The sequence below is a fragment of the Carcharodon carcharias genome, chromosome 9 (genome assembly GCF_017639515.1).
Source record: "Carcharodon carcharias isolate sCarCar2 chromosome 9, sCarCar2.pri, whole genome shotgun sequence".
NCBI classification, from domain to species: Eukaryota; Metazoa; Chordata; class Chondrichthyes; order Lamniformes; family Lamnidae; genus Carcharodon; species Carcharodon carcharias.
In genome coordinates, this window is record NC_054475.1 from 159,159,595 (window position 1) to 159,176,495 (window position 16,901).

Below are 16,901 nucleotides of genomic sequence, written 5' to 3' on the forward strand. Positions count from 1 at the left end.
TTCAGCTGCAATGAGCTTCTGATGATGATTCCCAGCCGACCCCCTCCAGTACACCACCGCCGCTCCCCCCCCGCCCACCTCCCCCCCCCACCCCGCCCCCACACCCACACCCCATATTTGTTCCCACTACCCGGGGGATAGTTAAATCCTGCTCATTAACTCTGTTTCTGTCTCCATGATAAGCCCAGATCCACTAAGTATTTCCAGCCTTTTCTGTTTATATTGCAGCATGGTGTATTTGATTATCACTTTTCATTGTGTCTGTTTAGATTTCAGCTTGTGGGCTCTTCATTTGTCTTATGTTCTGCTCTGTGGTGGCAATGTTTCAAGGATATACATTAGTTATCTTTAACAGCGCAGTTTTCCTACTTTGCTGCAGTGATTTTCATCAGCTTCCTTCAACCGCAGTGAAGATGACAAATGTGTTTCCTGATGGGGAAGCTGCAGGACCATGAGTTAATTGTAAGGGGGGGGGGGGGGGGGGGGCAAGTTGGCTGAGCCCAGGTTTGCAACATGTAATTAGGAGAAAAATGGCAGCAATATCAAACATTACTTTAAACCAATTATTTCCCTGTAAGCAATCCTTTAAAATTGCATTATGCCTCACAGGTTTCACATATTTTTGGTGAATCACGGGTTTCGATGTGTATTTGTTTTCCTGTTTTACATTTTGCAATAATTAAAGACTCACACTGTTTATTGGAAATTTTAGCCCTTCTCGAACTGCTGCCCTTTAACTTTCCTTGATACTTTCCATGTCTTCAGCTGTCAGAAATAGCATCAATTTGACAAATCTTTTTATCCCCTTGCTTTTGAGGATAGTTTAATCACAATTTCAATATACTTCAGGACCTTGGACAGAACAGCCCCTTAAATCTGTGCACTCAGCAAAAACAAATGAAAAATAAACGCAAGCTTATTTAAATTGAAACATTGATGACACACCAGGCAAACTCTAATTCTCCAGATAATTGTAATTAGGCTTTTGGTTTAATGAGATTTTGGGTTAGGAATCACTGCTGGGTTATCTGCAAACTATTATTCAGGTGCAAGAATCAGTAACTTAATGCGCTTTACAATTGAAACTAGACAACAAAACTTTGTTGCCTGGTATTTGTGTTCAATTGTAGTTTTAGTGCAGCTCTGTTCCGAAGGAGTCCGTAAAGTTTAGATCTGAGCCCAGCAGCTGCACATGTCATGATCCCCAGTCCTGGCGAATAAAAAACAGACGTGACTCAAGGAAGCTGCAGTTTTATATGGGCAGCTGCCTCTGCAAAATGTGCATGTGCAATTCCCGACCAGTGCCCACTCACGTTGCTGCGAAAATGGTAGGTGCCATGTTTGGGGATAAGAAATCCAGGTTTTGACCTCTTGAGCCACTTTTGCAATCTCCATCGTTGCAAAAATTCAGGCCTTTATGTTTTGTGATAAACCCATCTGCAGCTGTATTAATAAAACTGCACCGGGTTACATCAAGGTACATTTTTTAATGCAAACTTAAAACGTTTCTCTCTCAAGTGCTGTTTGGTGTGTGTGAGATTTTACAGTTAGCGAAATATGAATTAAGATGAGTAGGTCATTTGACTCCTCACTGCTCCGCCATTCAATAGGATCATGGCTGTTCTGAATGTGGCCTCAAATCCACTTTCCTCATTACCCAATTTACCAGGCCTTTCCAGCACTTTTGGACAAATGTGGGGGGTGGGGGCACATTTCAAAGCTTTTCTCACTCCAGGGTTCAATGAGCAAATTTTGGAAAAATAAAGTTTGGCACAACATAAAAATGAATTTTTAAAAAATCTGAGGCTTGAAAAGAAACACCTTGCTGAGCAAAAAAATAAAACAATAAATAAAGATGTCCACTGGAGTGTGAAAGGATGGTTGTGTGTGTGTCAGGCTTACTTCTCAGGTGCTCACTCACTCACTCTCAGCCACCTTGAGAGTAAGTACGAGTGTATGTTGATGTGTGGGGGTGAGGGCGAATGAGAATGCTGATACTGGGAGTGAGCCAGACCTATGAACAAGCTCTGCCCCTGCACAAACACACTGCCCTCACACACTCCCTCTCTCTCTCTCCCTCCCTCTCCCCCACACTCCCCTTCTCTCCCCCCCACGCACTCTCTCTCTCCTCCCATGCTCTCTATCTCTCCCTCTCCCCCTCCCACGCTCGCTCTCTCTCCCCCTCCCACGCTCTGTCTCTCTCCCTCCCATGCTCTCTCTCTCCCTCCCACGCTCTCTCTCTCTCTCTCTCTCTCCCTCCCATGCTCTCTCTCTCTCTCTCTCCCTCCCACGCTCTCTCTCTCTCTCTCTCCCTCCCACATTCTCTCTCTCCCTCCCACGTTCTCTCTCTCTCTCCCTCCCACGTTCCCTCTCTCTCTCCCTCCCACGTTCCCTCTCTCTCTCCCTCCCTCCCACGCTCTCTCCCTCCCTCCCTCCCACGCTCTCTCTTTCTCCTTCCCACCCACACACTCTCTCTCTCTCTCCTTCCCACCCACACTCTCTCACTCTCTCTCTCTCTCCCACGCTCACTCGCTCTCCCCCTTGGCTCTCCTCGCTTGCTCTCCCCCCGTGGCTCTCACTCGCTCACTCTCCTCATTGGCTCTTGCTCACTCGCTCACCCCCTTCACACTCTCTCTCTCTCTCTCTCTCTCTCTCCCTTCACTCTCTCTCTCTCTCCCCACACACTCTCTCCCCCCACACACTCTCTGCCCCCACACACTCTCTCTCTCTCCCCCCCTTCACTCTCTCTCCCACTTCACATACTCTCTCTCTCCCACTTCACATACTCTCTCTCTCCCACTTCACATACTCTCTCTCTCCCACTTCACATACTCTCTCTCTCCCACTTCACATACTCTCTCTCTCCCACTTCACATACTCTCTCTCTCCCACTTCACATACTCTCTCTCTCCCACTTCACATACTCTCTCTCTCCCACTTCACATACTCTCTCTCTCCCACTTCACATACTCTCTCTCTCCCACTTCACATACTCTCTCTCTCCCACTTCACATACTCTCTCTCTCCCACTTCACATACTCTCTCTCTCCCACTTCACATACTCTCTCTCTCCCACTTCACATACTCTCTCTCTCCCACTTCACATACTCTCTCTCTCCCACTTCACATACTCTCTCTCTCCCACTTCACATACTCTCTCTCTCCCACTTCACATACTCTCTCTCTCCCACTTCACATACTCTCTCTCTCCCACTTCACATACTCTCTCTCTCCCACTTCACATACTCACTCTCTCCCACTTCACATACTCACTTTCTCCCACTTCACATACTCACTCTCTCCCCTCACACACTCTCTCCCCCCACACACTCTCTCCCCCCACACACTCTCTCCCCCCACACACTCTCTCCCCCCACACACTCTCTCCCCCCACACACTCTCTCCCCCCACACTCTTTCTCTCTCCCCCCACACTCTTTCTCTCTCCCCCCACACTCTTTCTCTCTGCCCCCACACTCTTTCTCTCTGCCCCCACACTCTTTCTCTCTGCCCCCACACTCTTTCTCTCTACCCCCACACTCTTTCTCTCTGCCCCCACACTCTTTCTCTCTGCCCCCACACTCTTTCTCTCTGCCCCCACACTCTTTCTCTCTGCCCCCACACTCTTTCTCTCTCTCCTTTTCTCTCTCTCTCTCTCTCTCCTTTTCTCTCTCTCCCCTTCACACTCTCTCTCTCTCCCCTTCACACTCTCTCTCTCTCTCCCCTTCACACTCTCTCTCTCCCCTTCACACTCTCTATCTCTCTCCTTCGCTTTCTCTTCCACTTCATTCTCTCAAATGCCCGCACTACCTCTCCCTCCTCACACTCTCTCTCTCTCTCCCCCTCACACTCTCTCTCTCCTTCACACTCTCTCGCTCTCCCCCTCACACTTTCTCTCTCTCCCCCACACCCTCTCAAATGCCCACACGCTCTCTCTCCCCCCACACGCTCTCTCCCCCCACACGCTCTCTCTCCCCCCACACGCTCTCTCTCCCCCCACACGCTCTCTCTCCCCCCACACGCTCTCTCTCCCCCCACACTCTCTCTCTCCCCCCACACTCTCTCTCTCCCCCCACACTCTCTCTCTCCCCCCACACTCTCTCTCTCCCCACTCTCTCTCCCCACTTCATACACTCTCTCTTTCCCCCTTCACACACTCTCTTTCCCCCTTCACACACTCTCTCTTCCCCACTTCACACACACTCTTCCCTTCACTCTGTCTCTCTCTCTCCCCTTCACCTACCCTCTCTCTCCCTTTCACATCTCTCTCTCCCCCTTCACCTTCTCTCTCTGCCCCCACACACTCTCTCTCTGCCCTTCACTCTCTTTCTCTCCCCTTCACTCTCTTTCTCTCCCCTTCACTCTCTTTCTCTCCCCTTCACTCTCTCTCTCTCTTTCTCTCCCCTTCACTCTCTCTCTCTCTCTCCCCTTCACTCTCTCTCTCTCTCTTCCCTTCACTCTCTCTCTCTCTCTCCCCTTCACTCTCTCTCTCTCTCTCCCCTTCACTCTCTCTCTCTCTCTCCCCTTCACTCTCTCTCTCTCTCTCTCCCCTTCACTCTCTCTCTCTCTCTCCCCTTCACTCTCTCTATCTCTCCCCTTCACCTACCCTCCCTCTCCCTTTCACATCTCTCTCTCTCTCCCCTTCACTCTCTCTCTCTCTCCCCTTCACTCTCTCTCTCTCTCCCCTTCACTCTCTCTCTCTCTCCCCTTCACTCTCTCTCTCTCTCCCCTTCACTCTCTCTCTCTCCTTCACTCTCTCTCTCTCTCTCTCTCCCCTTCACTCTCTCTCTCTCTCTCCCCTTCACTCTCACTCTCTCTCTCTCCCCTTCACTCTCACTCTCTCTCTCTCCCCTTCACTCTCTCTCTCTCCCCTTCACTCTCTCTCTCTCCCCTTCACTTTCTCTCTCTCTCTCCCCTTCACTTTCTCTCTCTCTCTCCCCTTCACTTTCTCTCTCTCTCTCCCCTTCACTTTCTCTCTCTCTCTCCCCTTCACTTTCTCTCTCTCTCTCCCCTTCACTTTCTCTCTCCCCTTCACTCTCTCTCTCTCCCCTTCACTCTCCCTCTCTCCCCTTCATTCTCTCTCTCTCTCTCTCCCCCTTCACTCTCTCTCTCTCTCTCTCTCCCCCTTCACTCTCTCGCTCTCTCTCCCCTTCACTCTCTCTCCCCCTGGATTGTCTCTCCCCCTTCACTCTCTCTCTCCCCCCTCACACTCTCTCTCTCCCCCCTCACACTCTCTCTCTCCCCCCTCACACTCTCTCTCTCCCCCCTCACACTCTCTTTCTCCCCCTCACACTCTCTCTCTCTCCCCCCTCACACTCTCTCTCTCTCCCCCCTCACACTCTCTCTCTCTCCCCCTTCACACTCTCTCTCTCTCCCCCTTCACACTCTCTCTCTCCCCCTTCACACTCTCTCTCTCTTCACTCTCTCAAATGCCCACACTCTCTCTCTCTCTCCACACTCCCTCTCTCTCCCCCTTTGCACTCTCTCTCTCTCTTGCTCCCCCTTCACATTCTCGCATTCTGTCTCCCCCTTCGCACTTTCTCTCTCTCTTCCCCCCTCTCTCTCCCCCACTTTGCACACACACTCTCTCTCTCCCTCTTTCCACATTCTCTCTCTCTCTCCCCCTTCGCACTCACTCTATCTCTCTTTCCCCCTTTGCACACTCTCTCTCTCTCTTTCCTTCCCCCTTTGTACGTGCTCTCTCTCTCGCTATCCCCCCCTTTGCACACTCTCTCTCAAACAGTCTCCAGTCACTCACTCACTCAGACTCTGGTGGGCCCCACTCCTGCTGCTCGCATTCCACTCTGGCCTGCCTGGGCCCTGCTGGTCCAGCTGCCTCGCTCTGCTGGTCCAATCACAGGCTGGCTTCTCTCTGCATTGGCTGCTGATAGGCTGAGGATATCAGCAGTAAATGCAGACAGAAACCAGCCTGTGATTAGATGAGCAACTTTACAGCATTTTTCAAATATCAGTCTGTTGAGTGTGCAACAATTTTGGTGAGCCAAATTTACAGGCCCGGGGCCCACAACCTGGCCCGTAGGCCGTGAAGTGGGCAAGCCTTCCCTATACCCTTTGACTCTCTTGTCAGTCAAGAATTGATCTAATTCAGCCTTTGAGCTATTCATTGACCCTGCCTCCGCCATTCTCCGTGGAAAAGAGTTCCACAGATTCATGACTCTCTCAGAGAAAAAGTTTCCGTCCATCTCTGTCTTAAATGGGAGAAACCATGCCCCCTAGTTCTAGTCTCTCCCACAAGGGGAAAACATCCTTCCAGCATCCACCCTGTCAGGCCCCCTCAGGATCTTATATGCTTCAACAAGATCACCTCTCATTCTTCTAAACTCCAATGGATACAGACCTATCCGTTCCTCACAGGATAACCCCCTCACTCCGGGAATCAGTCAAGTGAACCTCCTCTGAACCGCTTCCATGGGATTATGACAAATGAATTTGAGCAGAAAGTTTGAGTAGAAAAGTGAGCAAAACAAAGTGTCACTTCTGGAAATTAGCACCGTTTTGAGAGCAGTCTGTACCTGGATCATTGATTGCACTCAAAGCAGAAACTCTTGGCCATTGGGTTAAATCTTTAGTGCAAAACTAACTCAGGCCAAAAACTATCCGTATGGAACGGATAACTTTGTACAATGGATCTTCCATCATTAACTGTAAGATCACACTCCAAATTTGGCCACTGCCAAAAATTCACATCTCCTTGACGTCAACAATCTTCAACAAGAAGCCTTAGTTCCTTTATCTACACTACATTGTGCAAGAAACACATTACTGTCCCCAGTTTCACAGCTGGAAGCTGCCAGTTATAATGCAAAGTCATGCGTTGAATCATAACATGCTCGTTCTTGTTTTGTTTCAAGATTATGCATTGAAGCGTGGATGGCCCCAAACAAATTCCAAATCCCAAAACATGCTTCTTATTTGCCTTGACTACTCGTTTTACTTTATGTGTAAGTGATGCTGAGTGAAAGCCCATTTCTCTGGAGTAGAAAGAATCATTGGAGTATGTTACTTAATGCTCTGCCTCAAGAAGCAAGTAATGTAAATTGAAGTCAGACTAAGAATGTAGTGGTGCTCTTCTCTGCTTCAATACTGAGGCAGAGTTCTGACCTTCCATCCAGCCATGAAAGGTGATGGACATGCAGCAGACAAGCCCATTTCAGGTGGGGTGTCTTACTTTGGTGCAACTTTGCTGATGGCTGAAATCCTTGAGAGGCAGGTGCCACACCTGAAACTACTGAGTGTCATTGTGGGTTGTTGTTTTCAGGGTTGGCGCCTGTTACCAGGTGGCTGTAGCCATTGGTCATTGCGATGGTGCACACCAGCCCACATTTTCCCCTATCATCAGCTCGTGACTGCCAGCTGCGTTAATTGATGTTTAGTGTCTTCATGTCACACCCACAAGCATCCTTGAAGCAGAGCTTCAGGCATCCTGCAGGTCTTCTAGCTTCAGTTACCTCATCACACAGGAAGTCTTTGGGTATGTGACTGTCTTCCATCCTATGGATGTGCCTGAGTCAATAAAGCTGCCCTGAGGCAGAGTACAGAACGCTTCACTGTTTGTGCAGTGCTCAACACTGGCGCTGGGTGCTTCACTGTTTGTGCAGTGCTCAACACTGGCGCTGGGTGCTAGAAATGCAGAGTGTTCCACTCTCCAACGCCGCCTCTCACCTAATAGGCATGGCATTGTGGAGAAGAGTGAGTACTTTCATAAACACAATGGAATTGTTGTAACTCGTGAAACCTTTCATCTTACAAATGGTTTATACGTAATGGCCATCGTGATCATGACCATGGCCAGCAGGATGTGATCCTATATAATAAAACAGTGCTTAACATACAGACAGGAACATTTGGAGCAGGAATAAGCCATTTAGCCCCTTTAAACCTGCCCCACCATTCAATAAGATCATGATTGATCTGGTACCCCCTAAACCCTTTGACTCTCTTGTCAATCAAGAATCTATCTAATTCAGCCTTAAAAATATTGAAAGACCCTGTTTCCTCTGCCCTCTGGGAAGAGAGTGCCACAGGCAATTTCATATTTAACTATACGAGCATTTATACTAGAAATTTATACATAAACTTATACCACACTTATACGTCTATGCTAACAACTATACTAACACTATGACATTCAACTCATTGTTCATTATTCTGTCAAACGTGGCAAAGCATTTCCTCTTCCAATATATGTACATTCTTTCCAGTGAAGCTGCCTTTCTGTCTCGCAAATCAATAGCTACATAGTTAAGGTTCAATAGCCACTATCTGTGGTCACAACACAGAAAATAAAAAAATAAGGAATGTAAAAAAAAATTAAGTACATCGGTCTTCCCTAACGATGAAACATCGCGTGTCACATCATAACGCTGTATCAGGCTGTAACACCTGTCAAACTTGAATTATTGGCTTAAATAGCCATGATGTGTTCAGTTAGTCATTATGGTCTGCATCTTCCAGGGAAGTGGAGTTGAAGCCATGGGCGTACAGGATAGCAGAGTACCCAAATACTCCACCCCAGGTTCCTATTTCTTCCAATCTTTCTATGTTACCGCAACTGTTGCAAGCCAACAGTCAAACAAAAATCTAACCAAACTAGTGACTAATGTTTCAAGCTGCTAAGCTGGAAGTAGGAATTACCATCAAACTTACTAAATTGCTCAACTAATTTTCTTCATTTCAAAGTATTTTCAGAAGCTTTCTTCTTCCAGAAGAAGGACTGTTTTCCAGTCCTCTGGGTAATATATTCTCAAAAATCAATATATCATAATTCTTTGCATATTAGTTGGTGCACTTTTGTATAAATCATAGTATAAACATATGAAATATTTTGGCCATATTAAACCTCCCTGTTGCAGGTTTGCCCCACACAAACTTGCCCATTGCTAGGATCTAAGAGGTTCAGCTCGGTCTTCCTTGCTGGTATTCCCTGTAGGTATGTCGTTACCAGTGGGAATCAATGAGGATGGATTTCATTTTGCCAATATTGCACTGGAGGAAATTAAACCGCACTTAGCTCTTAATCATTCACCTTGCTTATGTTTCTTTCTCACCTGTACGCTTTCCATTTTGAGCAACACGAAAGAAGATCTACATCATGCTCTGTAACTCTAGCATATAAATAAATTCAGCTCAACCTTTTTTTATGTTTACAGTCACAGGTGAATAGAAAATCACAGAAAAAGTGAGTTATGAGAGGTTCATTAAATTGTATGGACCATGACAAATTTCAAATCTGATAACTATTGTTATCTACATAGGCTGGTAAACTTGATCTTCCAATAGTTTTTCCAAATTGCTACCTAAGCATGTTTTGTTGGCAGCCATCAATTGCAAAGTGCTTTATGTAAGTAGAAAGAGGACAGGACAATGCTGATTTGATGTGACAGTGATTTTAAAAATGTGTTAAGTCATGCATCCCAGTAGGAAGTGATTCAGTGCCAGAACATTTAACCAGTGGTCAGGAGAAATGGTTAACGTCAGAAGTGCAGATGCAGACTTAAATAGAACTATGTCCTTTTCATTTGTCAATCATGACTGCCTTTTATTTTGTAACCATTAATAGATTTCACAACATTAAATGGAGGCATAAGAGATTGTTAAATCATGTGAACAAGCTCTGAACCCGTGCATTTTTAAAAAATGTCAAAACATCAGGCATTTAAAAAATACTTCTACCGTCAGGAGACTTTTACTTTCCCTTTCTCTTCTCAATTGATTCATATTAAGCACAGAATATGGCAACTCAATGTACCAGCTCTTAAAACTTGGCCATTCATTAGAACCCAGAATGAAAAAAAAACAGTAAAAGATGGGAAATAAGAATACTGGTCTGAACTGGTCTTGTAGACCTTAAAATGGAACACCGGTAAAAACTGGGAAATAAGAGTACTGGTCCCAATTGTTTTTTTTTCCTTCTGGGAACCTGTGTATCGGCTCTTCAGGCTTAGGTTATCTTTAAAAATGGCAGTCCAGTGGTTATTTTACATAGTCTGGCAATAAAAGCAAGCACCTGAATGACATTTGCGCCATTTAATTGTGCTTTTACAGGACAAGAAGATTAAACTGAGTGCACATCGAGGTTTGACATGGTTTCTGAAAAGAAATAGAGATTGCGGCTGAGGTTTTCTACCTCTGTATTCATTCGCCTTCAGATTTCCCTACCATTAAAACAAATAAGCAGAACACTGCGGTCTGTGGAACACAGAAGTAGAAAACCCTCCTGTCCAGCGAATGCTGCCAACTTGGCTGCATCAGGTTGCTTTAGAGCTCTAGTGGGCAGGAACAGCAAGAATCGAGGTGATGTCATCCTGTGGGGGCCATATCTTTTTTGTACATGTGCAAAGAGGCAGATGCAATGACCATTCACCTCACTAACCCCAGATGAAATCTCCTCCAGGTAGCTGGCAGGCATTTGTGGGTTCTAGTGCTATTTCTCCTGCTCCAGTCTGTTGAATTTAGAATTCTAGGGCAATCCCATACACCAAGAAAGTTCAGCTTGGAACATTTAGCATTCCCACAAAGGTGAGTAAGGCTGCAATGTTAAGTGCAAGGCATCAGGATGAAATCATTACAATTGATACATAGGATGCCCAATAATGGAGACTCCTGTATTTTCTACTTTAAGAAACTTGCACTTGTGGTATAATTTATGTAAGAATGTACATAACCAAGAATGGTAGCAGATAATTTCATCTCCACATCAAGGGCCCATATAACTGAGCAAACTTGCTGGGTGGAGTATCCAAAGATAAGATGCTTCCTTCGACGGAGAAGGACATTCATTCGTATCATGGTTACATACCTCCTTCACCCATTGCAAGATTAATGTAGGCAGGATATTCCACTTATCTGAGTGGGAAAATACAGTGTCAGAAAAACAGAAAAGGGACAAAGGTATGGTTACAAAGATGTTATTAACATTCCCCAAAACACCTTGTACCACCAATGTCACCATGTGCTTTGCATGGTAGCCTAAAGAAGATGCTCTTTTTGGTGAAGTATTATTTCACTAAGTAGGATAGATATTGTTCCCTGCAGTTGAGAGTGGGATTCCAGAAGGCTTTGTTGCCTGCCCGGTGCCAGGGTTCAGAACATCTGCTCTGGGCTTCAGAGGAACTTGCAGTGGGATGGGGAGGATCCAGCGGTTGTGGTCCATGTTGGTACCAATGGCATAGGTAAGACTAGGGAGGAGGTTCTGCTTAGAGTGTATAAGCAGCTAGGGTATAATTAAAAAGCAGAATCTCAAAGATAATCTCTGGATTGTTACCCAAGTCACAGGCAAATTGGTGTATGCTAAATAAGATTAGAGAGTTAAACACGTGGCTTAAAGATTGGTGTGGGAGAGATTGGTTTCAATTTCTGGGGCACTGGCATCAGTATTGGGGAAAGTGGGAGCTGTACCATTGGGACACTCTTCACCTCTACCATGCTAGGATGAGTTTTCTGGTGAGACGAATAACTAGAGCAGTAGAGAGGGCTTTAAACTAAATAGTGGGAGTAAGGGAAGATGTGATAAATTGGAGAAAGTAAGAGCATAGGATAGCAATAAGGGAAATGGTTATCAAAGTGTGTCAGGAAGGGACAGAGCAGACAAACATAAGAGTATACCAGCAGTTAAGACTAGAGATTGCAAAAATAATAACTCAAAATTAAAGGGACTCTACTTGAATGCACGCAGCATTCGTAACAAGGTAGATGAATTGACCATACAAATAGAAGTAAACAGGTATGATCTAAGTGCCAATACAAAGACATGGCTGCAGGGTGGGAACTGAAAGTTCAAGGGTATTCGGCATTCAGGAAGGATAGGCAAAAAGGAGGAGGTGGGGTCGCACTGTTAATAAAGGATGGGATCAGTACATTAGTGAGAGAGGATCTTAGATTGGAAGATCAAGATGTGAATCAGTTCGGGTGAAGGTAAGAAACAGCAAGGGGCAGCAAACTTTGGTCGGAGTATTTTATAGGCCACCAAATAGTGATAATGTAGGGCATGGGGTAAATTAGGAAATCAGAGGTGCATGTAACAAGGGTCATACAGTAATCATGGGGCACTCCACTCTACTGAGAGACGAGGTAAACCTAATTAGCACTAATGCTGAGGATGAATTCCTGGAGTGTACATGTGATGGTTTTCAGGAACAGTATGTTGAGGAGCCAACTAGAGAACGGGATATTTTAGGACCAGTATTGTGTAATGAGAAACGGCTAATTAATAATCTGGTTGTTAAGGAGTCTTTAGGGATGAATGACCATAATATGATAGCATCTTAGATGAACTTTGAAAGTGATTCAGTTCAATCCAAAACTACGGTATTTAATCTAAACAAAGGAAACTACACAAGTATGAGGGGCATGTTGGCTGAGGTAGATTGGGGAGCTACATTAAAAGTTATGACTGTAGACAGGCAATGGCTAGCATTTAAAGAATTAATACATGGTTTGCAACAAATTCACCCATTCCTTTGAGGTACAAAAAGCCAAGAAAAAAAGTGATCCAAGTATGGTTAAGAAGAAAGGTTAAGGATTCTATCAGAACAAAGGATGAGACAAATAAAGTTGCCAAAAAAAGTAGTCAGCCTGAGGATTGGAGCTTTTTAAAATTCAGCAAAAGAGAACCAAGAAATTGATGAAGAGAAAGTAGAATATGAAATTAAACTAGCGCAGAACATAAAAAGCAAACTGTAAAAAGCTTTTATGAGCAAAAAAGAAATGGTTAATAAAGATAAATGTGGGCCCATTACAGGCAGAGGATGGCGAATTTATAATGGGTAATAAAGAATAACAGAGAAACTAAACAAATACTTTTTGTCTGTCTTCACAAAGGAAGATACAAAGTAACCACCCTGAAATATTGGGGAGCCAAAGGATTAGCAAGATCGAGGATCTGAAAGAAATTAAGTATTAGTCAAAAAGTAGTGCTGGACAAGATAATGGGATGGAAATTTGATAAATCCTCTGTACCTGACGAGCAACATCCCAGAGTGTAGAAAGAGATGGCTGTAGAGATAATAGATGCATTGATGATCATCTTTCAAAATTCTATAGACTCGGGAACAATGCCTGCAGATGGGAAAGTAGCAAATGTGACCCCACCATTCAAAGAAAGGAGGGAGAGAGAAATGAGGAACTATAGACCTGTTAGCCTGAGTAAAAATGCTAGAATCTATTATGAAGGATGTGAAAACTGGACACTTAGAAAGTAATGGCGAGATTGGGCAGAGTCAACACAGATATGAAAAGGAAATCATATTTGAGAAACCTGTTGGAGTTTTTTGAAGATGTTACTAGCAGAATAGATAAAGGAGAACCAGTGGATGTTTTGTGTTATATTTTCAGAAGGCTTTCAATAAGGTTAGGAGGTCAGTAGGAGTAGGAGGTTATTAAGCAAAATTAGATCTCATGGGATTGGGGGTAGTATACTGGCATGGATTGAGAATTGGTTAACGAACAGAAAACAGAGAGTAGGGATAAATGGATCATTCTCAGGATGGCAGGATGCAACTAGTGGGGTACCACAAAATCAGTGCTTGGGCCGCAGCTATCCACAATCTATATCAATGATTTGTATGTGGGGACCAAATGTAATATTTCCAAGTTTGCTGATGACACAAAACTTGGTGGGAATGTGAGTTGTGAGGAGGATGCAAAGAGGCTTCAAGGAGATTTTGACAGACTAAGTGAATGGGCAAGAACATAGCAGATGGAATCTAATGTAGAAAAATGTGAAGTTATTCACTTTGGTAGGAAAAACAGAAAGGCGGGGTATTTCTTAAATGGGGAGAGATTAGGAAAAGTTTGGCTACAAAAGGACCTGGGTGTTCAATTCATAAATCACTGAAAGCTAACATGCAGGTGCAGCAAGCAATTAGGAAACTAAATGGTATGTTAGTCTTTATTGCAAGAGGATTTGAGTACAGGTGTAAGGAAGTCTTGCTGCAATTTTATAGAACCTTGGTACACTATTGTGTACAGTTTGGTTTCCTTACCTAAGAAAGGATATACTTGCCATAGAGGGAGTGCAATGAAGGTTCACCAGACTAATCCCTGGGATGGCAGGATTGTCATTTGAGAAGGGATTGATAAAACTGTGCCTGTATTCTCCAGAATTTGGAAGAACGAGAGGTGATCTCATTGTCAGACATAAAATTCTTACAGGGTAGATGCAGGAAGGATGTTTCCCCTGGTTGGAGATCTAGGACCAGGGGACACAGTCTTAAAATAAGAGGTGGATCATTCAGGACCGAGATAAGGAAGAATTTCTTCTGTCAGAGCATGGTGAATCATTGAAATTCTCTCCCCCAGAGGGTTGTAGAGGCTTAGTTATTGAGTATATTCAAAGCAGAGGTTGATAGATTTCTAGGTGCCAATGACATTAAGGGATACAGGGATAGTGCGGGAAGATAGCGTTGAGGCAGTAGATCAGCTAGGATCCAGTTAAATGGCAGAGCAGGCTCAAGGGGCTGAATGGCCTATTCCTGCTCCTATGTCCTAATGGGTGGGATGGTGTTAGGGAAGGAAATAGCTTGCCTCAACATGTCTTTATTTCAATATCAGAAGAACAGGCTTACTGGATCAATGTAAATTTTCCATTTACCAATCCAGCCAATCTTATAATGTCACGCTGCACAACTATCAGCTCAATGTCAATTGGTACTTTGAACTTAATCTTCTACAAGAAATGAAGGCACAACGGTAAGATTTTTCTCCAATCTGTTCAACCAGATTAAACCTAAGTCATAGAATGAAAGCATTGAACCATCTTGCCTCTGGTGTATTTCCTTTTTACATAACCACCTGTAAAAAGCAGAATATAAGTGTTAAAATGGACTATTTGTGGCAATATCAGCTGCACCAGTTAACAGTGCCTTTAAAGAAGAAAAATCTGCCTCACAGAGCCCAGAAGATAAAAAGAAACTGCTAAGGGCATGCTGACTTAGAGAGCTGAGCAAAATCTTGGTCAAAATGATGGGTTTTAAGGAGGGTATTGAAGAAGAGGGAAGTAACCTTAAACAACAGAAACCAAAAATAGAAACAGAAAATGTTGGAAATATTCCACAGGTCAGGAAGCATGTGAAGAGAGAGAAAAACAGAGTAAACGTTTCACGTTGATGATCATCTCTGAAGGTCGTAGAGCTGAGCAAGTGCTGCAGTGACTGAATGAACTAGTTCAGTTAGATCTAGCAAAAAGCAAAGGTGCGATGAGAGGGCAGGGAACAAAACTTTCACTCCTAAGAAGAGATGCAGGACAGCTGTAGATATTGCACCTCACAAGAGGTCACCATTTTGTAGCCCGAAAATATAACCAAACATAAGGACATACGAATTAGGAGCAGGAGTAGGCCACTCAGCCCCTCGAGCCTGCTCCACCATTCAATAAGATCATGGCTGATCTGAATGTAACGTCAACCCCACATTCCTGCATTCCCTCGATAACCTTTCACCCCCTTGTTAATCAATAATCTAGCTAGCCCTGACTTAAAAATATTCAAAGACTCTGCTTCTGTCATCTTTTGAGGAAGAGTTCCAAAGACTCACAACCCTCTGAGAGAAAAAATTCTCCTCACCTCTGTCTTAAATGAGTGACCCCTTATTTCTAATTTGTGACCCGTAGTTCTAGATTCTCCCACATGAGGAAGCATCCCCTCCACATCCATCCTGTCAAGACCCCTCAAGATTTAAAGGTTTTAATTAAGTTGCCTCTTACTCTTCTAAATTCTAGTGGATACAAGCCTAACCTGTCCAACCTTTCCTCATAAGACAACCCGCCCTTTCCTGGTATTAGCCTAGTAAACCTTCTATGAACTGCTTCTAACACAATTACATCTTTCTTTAAATAAGGAGACCATTACTATACACAATACTCCAGATGTGGTCTCACCAGTGCCCTGTACAACTGGAGCATAACCTCCCTACTTTAGTAATCAATTCCACACAGTGAGAAGGAGTGACTGCACCCTGGTGCACAGCATTAGCAATCTTTATGACATTCTTTGAGCTAGATTGAAAAGAAAGACAGACTTTCTTTATACAGCGTATTTCATGACTTTGGGATTTCTCAAAGTACTTTACAGCCAATAAACTACTTTTTGAAGTAATGTAGGAAACATGTCAGCAAGGAGGCAGTTTTTAAATTTCCTGGCTGGTAATCGAACGGGGCTGTGGTGAAGAAAGCACCCAATCCTAACCACGACACCACCAGGAAAACTTCAGCACAGAGGTATGTGTGCACAAATCATCCAGATAGCAGGGAAAGTTTTGTTATTATTTATCAAAGATTTATTTATTTAATTGAGTGTGGTTAATAAAACATACGGGATCCTGGGCTTTATAAAAAAAAGTAAGCAAGATATAATAAACCTGTATAAAACACTGGTTTGGTTTCAACTGGAGTATTGCACCCAGTTCAGGGCACCATACTTTAGGAAGGATGTCACAGAGTGACAGAGTGCAGAAAAGATTCACAAGTTTGGTTCCAGTGATGAGGAACTTAAGTTATGTAGATAGATTGGAGCAGTTGGGACTGTTCTCCTTGGAGAAGAAAAGGTTGAGAGGAGATTTGACAGAGGTACTAAAAATCATGAGGGCTCCGGACACAACAGATAGGGAGAAACTGTTCCCATTGGTGGATGGATTGAGAACCAAAGGACACAGATTTAAGGTGATTTGCAAAAGAAGCAAAGGTGACATGAGGAAACTCTTTTTTTGCAGCGAGTGGTTAGGATGTGGAACGCAGTGCCTGAGAGTGTGGTGGAGGCAGATTCAATCATGGCTTTCAAAACAGAACTGGATCATTACCTGAAGAGGAAAAGATTGCAGGACCACAAGGGAAAGGCGGGGCAATAGTACTAGGTGAATTGCTCTTGCAGAGAGCTGGCACAGATACTA